Source organism: Eublepharis macularius, chromosome 17 (assembly GCF_028583425.1).
Source record: "Eublepharis macularius isolate TG4126 chromosome 17, MPM_Emac_v1.0, whole genome shotgun sequence".
Taxonomy (NCBI): Eukaryota; Metazoa; Chordata; class Lepidosauria; order Squamata; family Eublepharidae; genus Eublepharis; species Eublepharis macularius.
In genome coordinates this window covers 303605-312865 of record NC_072806.1, presented here as the reverse complement: position 1 = coordinate 312865, position 9261 = coordinate 303605, and positions in this window count along the sequence as shown.

The following is a 9261-nucleotide window of genomic DNA, read 5'->3' as shown; positions in this document are numbered from 1 at the left end:
GGACTGGGAAATTCCTGGAGACTGGGGGAGTGGAGCCCCCGAGGGGCAGAGTTTGGGGAGGGAGGGAGCTCAGTAGAGATGCGATGCCGTACAGCCCCCGCCCTCCAAAGCTGACGTTGCCTGCGGGGGAACTGGCCTCTGTAGTCTGGAGATCAACTGTAATTCCAGGAGAACCCCCCCCCGGCTCAACCTGGAGTTGGGCAACTGTAACAAGCAAGTCCGTTTCAGGCAAACGTTTGGAGACCGCCTAACCGTCAAGAGGAGCATTCAGCCATGGAGAGTGTGGGATGGGTTTTCCTTGCCTGAAAGTGTTGCCCTGGGCACCTCCCGAGGACAGCCTGAAGCCCAGGGTGCCCTGTGCTAGGACGAAGCACAGCACAGCGGGAACAGAGGCCGAGCCGAGCCGGGCCTCAGCGTCAGGGGTCCCGTTGTCAGGCAGAAAGACGGTCCCCTCCTCCCTCCTCTGTGTCTCCATTTCCCTAAAGACCAACTCGCTCCCTGAAGCCCCGGCAGGAAGAGGGCCCCTTATAAATCTCCCCTGCAAATGGAAGGAGGAGGGCTGCACATTCCTGAGGGCCAGGCAAAGGTCAAGGGGACAGCCGGAGAGCCAGTGCAGAGTAAAGTCTGGCCCTTTGTCCTGGAGCCCTGGGGCAAAGCTCAGGCCTCAGAGGATGGAAAGAGGGGAGCTGGAGCCCTGTGTCCTTTCCCTCGCCAGGCAGCCTGCACTCAGAACCACCTCTCATATCGGGCCCCTCTAGAACCACTGGTCTTTCCTGTACCCCAGAGGCAACAGCCCCCAGCCCACTGGCACGCACTCCGGGCTTCCCAGCAGTTTGCAAGTTATTCGTTGCTGAACTGGGAACGGATGGAGCCATTCACTGCCTTCTTTCTTCCCAAAGGCGAGTAGCCACTCTTGAGCGTGGCTGCATATTAAGGTGGCTTGTGATATGGAGGGCCATTTTGCTATGAGCCTGAAGATGCCGAGTGTCCAGTTAGGCTCACTGGCTGCTGTGGGAAAGCTACTTAAAGATGCAGAGCTCATATTCCCGCCTCCCACCCCCGGTTAAGATCTGGGGCTGTGTTGCGTGGAGGCCGGGCTTGAGGGATGTGCCCTGCCTCCCCCTGCAGTGTGCCCCCCCCCGTTTGGGGAGCAAGGTGCTTCCACGCCCTGGGCTCCCTCCAGACACGCCCCAGAAGAATGAACTGCCAGTCAGAGAAGGGGGAGAAGCTGCGCTGGCTCCAGGAAGCCCGAGCCACGGGACCACTTCTGAGCCCATGGAGAGGTTCAGGTTGTCCCAGCCATCAAAGAGGAGACCAGAGTCCTCTCCAGGGCATCTGCCATGGCCAGGCGGATCCAAACCAAGTTCACCAGAGCCATCACAAGAGGTTAACTGGGTCAAGGATCTCCTCCACCTGGCCAGTGGGGGGGGGGAGCTGATCCATGCCCAGGAAGAGGCTGGCATGTGCTTTCACTGTACAGTTTTGGGAAGGAAACGGGGGCCTGGGAGAAGCAGCCTGCTGTGTGCTGTTGCACGCTGCATCCCAGTGTGGTCACCTTTTGCGCATGATGAGTGCAGATTGTGCCCCAGAAGGGGGTGAGATGGGCTTGCTAACAACAGCAGGCAAAGGGTTAGTTTCCACCAGCAACTCCTTGGTGGGAGGGGGGAGCTTTTTGTCCCACCACCAAACTGCGTGAAGGGGGGGGGCCTTTAAAGATCCTGAAGCGGTTCAAAGTGGGGCTGCCAAGTCCGCCTTGGGAAATTCCTGGAGACGGGGGGCGGGGGACAGAGTTACAGGAGGGGAGGGGGCTCAGCAGGGCATAATGCCATAGAGTTCATCTTCTGGGAGGTGCCCTTTTCTCCAGGGGAACTCATCTTTGTGGTCTGGAGATCAGCTGTCATTCCAGCCCCCCCCCCTGCCCCGGGAGGTCTGCAGCCCTAGCTCATAGATCTCCTGGCCTCTCTTGTTTGGCTCTGACTCTCTGCCCCAGGCCTACATCCAAGACTCAACACCAGCTGAGTTTCAAACTAGGGTATTTCTGGTCTCTAGGAAAGCAGGGTGCAGTCTTCCCAGCCGCCGTGCCCTCACCGAGCAAGTCCTTAGGAACAACGGCAAGAGGCATTCTGGTGGAGAACCTTTAGTCCCATTTGCGCCAAACATTCACCAGCACTTCCACGTTAAAAAAAAGCAGCTGGATGAGACCCAATTTCCTTGTGAGCAAACGTGACTCAGCCAAAAAGGAGGGGGGCAGGAGACTCAAAGGAGGGCAGAAGCATGCCTGGGAAAAAGCAAATGGAATCTGGGAAGGTCTCCTGGGCCCCGAGGCGATGCGTGACGCTTGCTGCTCCCGGAGTGTCCTCTGCAGACCGCAGGAAAGAGGATCCACAGCTGGTCGGTCCGGCCGCCACATCTGCTGCTGGCAACGTCACCTGGGAGCCGTGAGGCCTCTGTGGAGCCTCCAGGGAGCGGTAAAGGCAGCAGGAGGGATGGGCCAGGAGGCAGGTCCTTTGGATCCTGGGAAGCTGGGGGGTGGCATTACAGTGGGGGCGGGGCGGGGGTTTGGCACTGCGCAGTGCTGAGCATCCAGTGCTCCAAAGCACACACCCCTCGCCCGCCATGGATTGTAATGCACAGGAAGGAGGCAGGGTGGCTATTGGCAGCCAGCCTTCCTTCCCGGCCATCAGTCAATTCAGGGACCTGATTCACAGACACAAGCTACCGTGCCTGCTGTGGCCCTGCCTTGACTGAAGAGGGCCCGCCCGTTTGCCTGGAGTCCCCCTACCATCGCAGACTGGCAGGCCCTTTGGGCCCTCCAAGAGGCTCCTTGCCACAGACCACCCCTGGCGGGGGGGGGGCGGAACCTGCTGTTGCTACCCTTCGGCCATAAGGCCTCACAGCCAGCCATAAACCTTTGAGGGATGGCAGGGCTTGGCGCTTGGGGGTCATGTGCCCCCCCAATGGCCCTTCCACTCTTGGACGCCATCCAGCTGCCAAACTATGAGGGGGGTTCCACTATTCTGCGTGGCAAAGTGGCTGCCTGTGTGGAGAGCCCGCCCAGCCTCTCTGCCCCTGGGAAGATGGCACAGCTCTCCACGTGCCACTCATGCCTTGCTGTTGCACGGGGTGCAGCATGAGGAGGACCCTGGGCCTGACTTGTGTACTACGTCAAGAGGCCGCCCCCATTCAGCTGCTTCCACCCGGCATCTCCTACCCGTGTGAATTTTGTTGGTCTCTCAAGCGCCGCCACTCCTGTTCCCTTCTGCTTCTACAAACATGGGGTGGATGAGGGCCAGTAAGTGGGAACTCAGTGCAGACCAAATGGCGCCGCTGCTGGTCAATGGAGAAGCTGCCTGGGGCTTGCGGAGCTTGCCTGTTCTGGAGGGGGCGGTGCTCCCCCTGGAGAAACAGCTCCTTGTGAGGAGGAGGGGTGCAAGATCCTGGCCTGTGCTGGAGGCTCAGGGCTCCTCCGTTGCCCGTGGTGCCTTTGATCAGCTCCGGCTGATTCGCCAGCTATGTCTGTTCCTCAAAAAGCAGGATCCAGCCACAGTGCTGCCTGCCCTGATCACATCCAGGTTAGACTACTGCAATGCGCTCTGCGTGGGGCAACCTTCAGAACATTTGGTCCAAAATGCAGCAGCCAGCCTACTGCCGGGTGTCCGTTGCAGGGATCGTCTTACCTCTGTGCTGAACGATCGACAGTGGCCTCCCCTCTGCTTCCAGGGACAATTCAAAGTGCTGGTTCTTACCTGTAAGGCCCGCCCATCCACCCCAGCCTGCCCAATCAGACCGTCCTCACAAGCCCCGCCTTCAGAGGGATCTTGTGTGGCGACCAGAGGCAGGGCCTTTTCTGTGGTGGCCCCTACCCTCTGCAACGCCCTCCCCTTGAGACTCTCCTACTCTACTGTTTTTAGGCACAGGCCAAAGCACATCTTTTGACTCAGGCTTTTAATTAGGGGCTTATCTTATCAGCTCTTTAAATGCTTTAAAAACATCTGTTTTACGGATAGTTTTTGATGTTTATATGTCTAGTGGCTTGTTTTAATTGTAAGCAGGGCTTTTTTTCTGGGAAAAGAGGTGGTGGAACCCAGTGGGTTGCCAGTACAGGGGGCAACTCTTGGCGGGAAGTGGTGCCCCTGGTACCACATGTGCACATGCAAAGTGTGCGCATGCTCCCTGGACCAATGATGTCATTTTGGGTCAGCTGGAACAAGGGGGAGTTTTTAAATCGCCCTCAGCTAAAATGGTCACATGGCTGGTGGCCCCGCCCCCTGATCTTCAGACAGAGGGGAGTTTAGATTGCCCTCCATGCATGTGACCAGCCATGTGACCATTTTCAAGGAGTTCCGGAACTCCATTCCACCACGTTCCAGCTGAAAAAAGCCCTGATCGTAAGCCACCGCAACCAGGACTCTGAAGAGGCTTCATAAAAATATCTCCAATCCACCCATTCGTCAAGCACGTGGCAGCCCATCTGGAACAGACCTCCCTCCCAGAGCCCATGCCAGGGCAGGAGAGGACCCCTCCCTGCTGAACGCCAGTCCAGCCTCCTGCCGGACTGATCTGTGGACAAAAGTCCACACTCTGGAGGGAGAGGGAGAAGGGGGGGCCTGCCTGGGAGGGGCCCCCTGCCTCCTACTCTGGAAAGCAGCTCCCTTGGGGAGGGGGGGGCTGTTCCCTGTGGGGTGGCCCTTTAAAGGGGTGAGAGGGATGTTAAGACTCAAGGGAGGGGTTAGGAGGGTCTCAGTGTGAAAAGCAGCAGCAAGATGGTGGCAGTGCCAACGCTGTGAGCGGGGAGTGGAGCCTGCCCGCCTGAAAGCGGTACCTGCAGAACCCGTGAGGGCCACCGGTAGGCAGTGAACGGGGCACCAGCCCTCTCCCGTCCTGCTTCAGGCCTTTGGAGTATTGGCTTGTGTGTGAAGTTGCTGGTCTAACCAACAAACGCAGCAGGCAACAATTGCCAACAGACACAACATCCACCCTCTGATGCTGCGAAGGCTGCTGTTTACCCAAGGCAGCCAGAAGCCCAGTGGTTCAGCGCCACGTCCAGGCTGGGCTGCTCAGCCTCCAAGCAGGAGCTGCGCTCATGCTCACAACTCCTTTTCGTGAAGCTGCAGTTTGGAAGGGTCACTGCTCCCCAAGCTGAGGGGGCAGCACTTTTCTTCCTTTTGGGAGAGCAAGGGATGGGAAGCCAGAGAGCAAAGGCCACGGCTTGGGAAAGGAACAATGTTAAGGACTCTTCCAAAGGGTTCTCAGCATCATTGGTGGCACCCAAAATGTCCACCGCCTCACCAGAGTGCCAAGTGCCCCCTCTGGCTGCTCCAAAGAAGGCCCCTCCTGTCCCCCTCCCTGGACACAGTTTCCACCCACTCACAGGTTTCGAGATCTTTACATGGTCCGATGCCTTATATACAAGCTCCCCTGACCCGTTTTCATTTTGATTTCCTCTTTTGAGGGACAGAAGCAATTCTGCATCTCTGCTCGATGGGGAAAAGTGGATGGGGGAAAATCACATCTTGTCTTGTTTTTGTATGTTTCACCCCCCTCTCCTACCAAGAGCTTTCTTTTGCCATTTGCTCCAACAGAAAAAAAGGAAAAGTTAAAAACAGAAACAAATACATGTTACTGATGAGCCCCGCAGCCACATGCTCAGTTTTCAAAAAGAAACGGGCAGGAAACAATGCTTTATTTTCTAAAAAGACAAAACATTCAAAGGTGCGTTGTTGTTACTGTTTCAGCCACAGGCAACAGATGCAGTTCTCTAATCCAACCTCCCTCGCAGGGTTGTTATAAGGATAAAATGCAGGCAAGGAGAATGATGGCAGCTGCTCTGGAGTAATTCCTGGCAGGCATTGTGCTCCTCCTGGCTCTTCCCAGAGGCGTGGTTGGAGGGCCCAGGATTACGGTTGGGCTAGATTAATGGCTATTAGTTTGGATGGCTACCAGGAGCTTCTGTGTTCAGAGGCAGTCTACCTTGGAAAAACATGTTTGGAGGCAAGGCGCAAAGGAAGACCGTTGCCTGCCTGCCTGCCTGCCCCACTTGAGGAGGAATGCAGCCAGAAAGGCCTGGAGGGCTGGTAACTCCTTGTCCTCAAAACTGAGAAGCCCTCCCTGCAGTGTTTCTCATGGCGGGTGACTCAGCACTGCCAAGAGGGGTCAGGCTCAGAGGTGCTGGCGACGGCTACAGGGGTGGTTGAAGCTTCGATGCCCCATGTGCCATTCTCCCCACTGGATTTGTTGCTTTGGAGAGTCAATGTGTGGTGTAGTGGCTAGAGTGTGGTACTGGGATCTGGGAGACCCAAGTTCTGCCACAGAACCTCACGGGATGACCTGGAGCCAGCCCCACATTCTCAGCCTCTCCTACTTGAGCAGGGTCTCTCCTGTTTTGTTCTGGCCCAGAGGCAGCCTGTGAAGCAGAGGCAGTTCTGGCAAGCTTTGCCAAGGACAGGCTTGTGGTAGCCACTGGCTACTGGGTCCTGTGGACCGACCCACTCTTTGCCCAACCAGCAGCCAGGCAGACCAGGCCACAGGCAACTCTGGCCAACGGGCTCCATGGAGATTTCTCTGGCCATGGAAGGACGTAGCAAAGGGCACAGAGGAAGGGGCTCAGGGCCTGTCAGGGCACCCCCACCCCACCTGCCAGGGCTCCTCCGTGGTGCTCTGTGGGGAGTTGCCAGCCCTCCGGGAGGCAAGCTGACTGAAGCGAAGCCTTTGTTCAGCCCCGCCCCCCGCCCAGCGCCTGCCCCACAAATGTTTGGGGAAAGAACCCCTGTTTTATTATGCCAGCTTTCATTTAGCATTCATTTAGCGACTGGGGTGTCATCCTAATTCTGCCAGGCTTTGGGGATTGTTGGCACTGGTGGCTTTTTATTTTTTGCTTTCGATGACTTAGTGTGCTTGAGTTGTTCACAAACTCGGGACCTTAAATCGGGATGGAAATATTTCAACGTACCATTAGCCATGCTGCTTCATGGAGCTCACCTGCAAATTCAGTTGGGGGGGTCCCTCTTTCTTGGCAACAGTGCCAGCATTTCAGGCTGTGCCCAGAGTGGTATTCCAGTCAGATGGGTGCAAGTCTGTTGTGCCCTAAGAAAGCAAGTTCCACTATCAACAGCACTAGAGCTGGAATTCGAGAACAAGCCTGCCTCTGCTTCAGCCCCCACTGCTCTCTCTGCCCCCGCAATGGGTTTGTACCCAGAGATGGACTGAAAAGCAGCAAGGTAGGCCAGGAATCCCCCCAGGGCAGCCCCCTGTATCCCCAGGGCCAGGCAGAGACGAGGCAGGGAAGCTTCTCCAACTGCCTGCTCTGGCTGCCTGGCAGATGGCATTCAGAGCCCAGGGCTCCACTGAAGCATTACAAAGCAAATCTATTGAGAGACAAATTCATGCACTGCTTGCTTGTTTTGCTCTCAACAGCCTGGGGGGTGGGGTGCCAGGACCCTAAGCCTGATCCCAAGTCTGCCCAGAGGGCCTTCCCCGCAGTTGCGTAGTGGGACCCACCAACTGTGTCCAGCACTCCACGGTTAGTCCAGCGCTTCTTACAGCCAGACCACTGCCTGGATCGCCTCTTCAATCGAGTGGGCTGGAAGGAGGGGTCTCTGCCTCTTCTTGCCTCCCCAACATTGTCAATCGGACCCCCTCCTCAGCAGCTGGGATGTCTTCTGCACACTTAACCTGTCAGCCCCGATGCCGCGGACCCCATGTCCTGCCTTTTCAGCCCTGGGCTGCTGGGGCCCAAACCGCCACTCTTCCGCCTCTTCTTTTCAGGACCCGTAATTGCTGCTGGCATATGCCGCGTCTCGGCAGAGGGCATTCGGGAGAAGACGGCAGGGTGGGGGAGGGGTGAGAACAGGCCCTGGGCCAGCCTCCCGCTGGGTTCCCAGGGAACAGGGGCCTTGTGGACGGGGGGGGGGGGCGAGGGCTGAGGGTGCAGACCTGTGGGGGCGGGAGAGAAGCCGCGAGGAAGCCACGGAGGCTCTCCATCAGACCGTCAGCAGCCCAGGTGGCGCTTTCTGGGGGCCTGGAGCCTGGAAGCTGCGGGAGAGTCTGTGCCCCGGGCACTTGCCCCAGAGACCAAGCTGAGAGGGCTTCTGCACCCCGTCTGGGGGTAGCCCAGGTCCTCTGCACTGCCCCAGGAGCCCCCTTTTCCTCTGGGAGGGTATGACTGTTGCTGAGGCAGCCTGCCTTGGCCCAACACAGCTCAGCCTCCTGCTTTCATAAGGGGCCCACTGAGCAAGCAGCGCCTGCAAGCCAGCCGCTTGGATTTTGCAACCCCCCCCAAGCCACCGATCCCCGTGCAATCCTGTTCAACAGGCTGAGAACCAGCTTGGCAGCAGAGGGTGGCCTGAGCACCTGAGCCAAGGCTGCTCCTGCTTGGCACCACCCGCAGAGGACTCCTGCCAGAGCTACTCGGGCTGTTGTGCTCCTCTGCAGAGAGACTGGGCAACTAACTGGCCCCCCTCCATCCAGCCCTTGTTAGTGTCCCTATAGGGCCTTGGAGGTAGTCTCCTTCTCTAACAGGCAATGCCATGGGAAAAATGGCTCTCCTGCTGTTACTATCCATAAGGAAACACATGACGCTTTTTTCAACTAGTAGTATCATTAACTTGCGGAACTCCCTGCCACAGGGTGCTGTAATGACTGCTAGCTGAGATGGCTTTAAAAGGGGATCAGGCGAATTAACAGTGAAGAGGCCCATCAGTGCCCGTTTGGCACAATGACTCCGTGGAGCCTGCATGTTCAGATTAGTACTGCTCTAAATCCCAGTTGCTGGGGGGCAAAGTGGGTGCGGGAGCGTCTCCATGGGTGGGAGCAGCCTGGCTGCTCTGATGTCCCTTGGGGCAGACTGTGCCTCCTCGGATGGGCAACCAGACACCGGGGGAGGCCAACTGTGGCCAGCGTGAGGTAGGGCTTGGGTGCTAAGCTTAGAAAACCAGTAGAACTGGTTTGCATCCCCCTCTGCCAGGGAAGCTTGTGGAGTGGGCGCTCGGCCTAGCCTACCTTACGGTGGCATTGTTAGGACAAAGTGGCGGGGGGGGGGGGCGCAGTGATTCTGCAAGCCCCCATCAGGGAGAGAAGCAGGACAGAAAACAAGCAAACCCTTTTTCACTGGAGATCGGGGTGGGGGGTGGGGATTCGAACCAAAATCTTTTTGCCCCTCTCCATCAGGGGAGACTTGGCACTCGGAAGGCTCCAGAAGAACGGCCGGCCGTGAGATGGCGGCCGAGTCCTTGAGGAGTAGCGCCGTTCCAGCAAGCAGAACCG